The 4,024-nt window shown below is 36.5% G+C and overlaps 1 pseudogene; it reads left to right on the top strand.

Annotated features, from left to right (window-relative positions):
- Positions 1–3,402: 3,402 nt before the first annotated feature.
- Positions 3,403–3,521, top strand: LOC120594765 (uncharacterized; annotated as a pseudogene).
- Positions 3,522–4,024: the final 503 nt, after the last annotated feature.

The following is a 4,024-nucleotide window of genomic DNA, read 5'->3' as shown; positions in this document are numbered from 1 at the left end:
CATTTGACATGTCAGACTGTGCTAAGTCCTTATTTATGTACTATGTTTTGAAATTTCATATGCCAAAATTTATATTAATCTAAATTCATTAATTCAAATTACAAATATTTATGGAGTATCTACTATGTAATAGATAAGTATGTATGTGACATGGGAAAATAAAGATGAATAAGACTTTCTTCTGTGCAAAAGCTGTGTTCAATCCAGGGGAAATTGTCATGAGCCAAAATGTCATAGAAAACATAATTAATACTTAATACAATGAAGACTTCTGCATAAAGTCTAAGATTTAAAGTATAGACCTCAATGGAAGTTAGGGACTTTGTTATATGAAGAAAATATTGAGAAATTTTTCAATTTATCCATGTCTCTTATGCCTAAATATTCAGTGTGGAGGATGTGTGAAAGCATAGATAGTTTAAAAAATGCCTCAGGGAGATTCTGATATGTATGCTACCTGTAGTAAATCACCCAATAAAAGGAATTAAAAAAGGAGTCTTTTCCTTCTGGGGCAAACATGGAAAGCCTTTAGCAAGAGGTAGCATAGAAATAATTTCTCAAAGTATTTAAAACAAACAAAACCTTTGAAAGAAAGAATCATTTTAGAAAAGGAAAAATCATTTTTTCAAAGGCATGGAGCACAAAGTTTCTGATTCATAATTTTGGAAAAACAACCATGTGAAAAGCCCTTGTAGATTTACCTTCTGTATGGTGACACTTTCGTGTGATAAATGTGAAAAATGGAAGGATACCTAAAGGCCACTTCTGCACTGAAGGCATCTGTGAGGGAGTCTGCGATGGTTAAACCAATGTGGTTTATTCAGGGCCAGCTTCATGGGCATGTGACCAGTGCAGTGGTGCAGGGACTTACTTTAAAATAGAACTTTAATTCCCTGTATTTGTTGTCTTGAAACTATTAATAATTTTATATTTGAATTCGCTGTTCATAAAGGGACAGCAAAACAAGCACTGGTGGCTTGGAGGCTCCATTCACAGTCATTGTGGTCTTCCACACTTCCACACTCTCCCTACACAGGGTTCTCAACCACTGGCTCCCAGCTCCCTGGAGTCTGGGCTTACTCATTGTCTCCCTTCTCTTCCTTAATCCCAGGACTGTTACAAATCTCCACCTGGAGTAGCGACCAGGTTCTTTCCTCAGGGGGAAACCTGCCTCCACCATCACCCTCTGCAGCTAGTAGGAGCCTGGAGGCAGTCAAGGGAAGACTCAGGGTTGAGCATGCATACACCAGGGTGCCTCGGGACAGGACATGCTGAAACCATCCCTGCTCCAGACTGACAGCTCCATGGCCGTTGGGTGGGTAAATTGGTGCGAGTGAAGCTCTGGCCCACTCCAGAGTCAGGTAATGAGCATATTCTAGGTTGCAATCCCTTGAGGGGGTCACCTGTCTGCCATAGGTTGGAGTGGATATCAAAGAGAAGGGGAAGTTGATTTCCCCTTTCATGGCCACTTAGATAGGTCAGTTCAGCGGCTGGCAGGAGGGGGAATCCAGAATCCAGCAGATGGTGAGTCCTGTGGGTACACTGATTCTTGGGCCAGCACTCTGGATGCATATGGCACTCTCCACATACTCGGCAAGTATCGCCATGCTTCAGGGAGGATGACATTAAATGACTGATAGAAAAGCACCATACTATGTCAGGAGAGAATCTGAGGAAGAAAGGAAAACGTTTTATATTTTCATTATTTTTATATTTTTAGTATAAAAATGTAAATACTTTATGAAAGGGCATAATTATCCCCATTTTCCTGCTTTTAGAAAAAGCAGCCTCTGATTTTTATTTTTTTCTGGGCCACTCAAATTATGTAGCTGACCCTGGTTCTATGATTGATTTTATCTAATTAGCCTGAGTCTAAATAAGTCCACATCCATAAGATGCAAGTGCTAAACAATATTGAATTCTCATCATCTCAGGGTGTATGAATAGACTATATTTCAGCTCCTTGCAGATAGGCGGGCCTATGTGATTAATTCTCACCAACAGAATGTGAACTGAAGTGATGTGAGTCGCCTTCAAGCCAAGATGATAAGCATGTGTGCCTCCTTTTTTTTCAGGTTACCATCTTATTACACAGGGCAGTAAATCTCCAGATTGGTGGACCCTGAGACTCTCAATGATGACATATTGCAGAACCCCTTCTCACCCCCTCTCAATCAATGTGGAACCAATGGACACTAAATTCAGTGAAAAGCAAACTTTAATGTGTTAAGCCACTTAAATCTGCGAGTTGTTTGTCTCTTGATCACCCTACCTTGACTTAAAACAGGCCATGATAACAGTCAACAAATATTATTTGTCTGGCTCTACCTCTACTTCAAATATAAGAAGGCTTTTGGAAGCCTTAAGGTATGAGTCACATTTATTGCTTAAGTAATATTATTATAAAATCATGTAGAATTTATCCTCTTCCTCTTCCTCTGTTTTGACATGACTTAAAAAAAAAAGGGAGGGGGGTAAGGGCACTTCACTAAGCCCTGGGATCCCGGCATCAGAGAAAATCCAAAAAACTAGGATGAGAACATGTAGTCGTGAGATGGAGGGAGCAGGGAAAGCAACATCTGTATATATGAACTGGAAAGTCAAAACAAAATCACAATGTCACACAAGAATATAACTTGTCACTTTCAAAGCATTCAAGAAAAATATTAAACCTATAGACATGGAATAAAGAGAAGAAACTACCGTTATCAGTGGTTCTAAGAAAGGCCTCGAAACTTCAAAACTAGTTGCCCTGTTAACCTAGACTTTTAGCTCCTTACACATTCAACTTCACTCATGGACACAAAAGGTTAAACTCTGGCTGCTGGAGCACTGAGACAGAAATAGTTATATTCACAAACAAAAGACTTACTTATAATTCTATTTCTAAACTCTATAATTATTTTATATAAAAAGAAAAATTATATTTGAATTTCTTCCTCTATTAGACCATTCATTAACCCATAAGAAAATAAAAACATGTGAAGATACTCAAGCATATACTTGGATTTCTCATGACCCCGAAAGAAAAAAAAAATTATCTAGATTCAGTCATCTCTTTCATTTAAAAAGTGAAACCAGGGTACAACTTCCTTTTTTATACATTTTGGTGTTTTAATTATAGCACAGTAATGTTTGACTGTAAAAAAGGGCATGCAACCTGAAATCACAAAGGAATCGTAAAAATCAATGGAAAATATTTGATTTTGTGACCTTTAAATTTTCTTTGTCAAAATATTAAAAATGAAAAAAGTAAAACAAATATTTTACACACCATCAAATAAAATATTAGAAAAATTTTAAATTAAATTGTTATTTCTTTGTTAAACCTTATTTATAAAGAGTTTAAACATGGCTTGTATTTTTGTTGTATAACTTATGATAAAGAGCAAGTATCTTGTTGTCTATGGCCATGCTACCCTGCACAAGCTCGATCTCATCTGATCTCAGAAGCTAAGCAAGGTCAGGCCTGGTTAGTACTTGGATGGGAGACCACCTAGGAAGACCAGGTGCTATAGGTGTAAAAAATAAAAAATAAGGGATTGTAAACTGACAAAGTCTTTGCCTCGCTTTAAAAAAAAGAAAAAGAAAAAGAAAAAAAGCAAATATGTTCCATCTATATGAACGAAGTGTCATACTCTTTCCTAAGTCTGACTTAGTATCTAATATAATATTTAACCCCCTTTATTTTCAATGTCATGAAATATATCTGTGTTCTTTATTTTATTTTATTTTTCTATTACTATATACCTTTTCCTGGGACATCTCCTTTTTTGTCACTACCACTTTCCTCATTTACATTGATAAATTGACATTTTCATTGGTAAAATGACATTTACTGAGTTCTAGCTGCACACCTAGAGTTTCTGGAATGTCAGCAGTGTCAACATTTCTACGATCAGCTATTTCTTCTATAAATTCCATGTATGTTCAATTCAAAAGCACTTCCATCATTATCACTTTTTACTTCTTTGCTGTACTTTAATTTCTGTTTACTAATTTGCCCTTTTGTTTGTAAATTGTC

Source organism: Pteropus medius, unplaced genomic scaffold (genome assembly GCF_902729225.1).
Source record: "Pteropus medius unplaced genomic scaffold, Ma_sr-lr_union100, whole genome shotgun sequence".
NCBI classification, from domain to species: domain Eukaryota; kingdom Metazoa; phylum Chordata; class Mammalia; order Chiroptera; family Pteropodidae; genus Pteropus; species Pteropus medius.
This window is presented reverse-complemented; position numbering and strand designations above follow the sequence as displayed.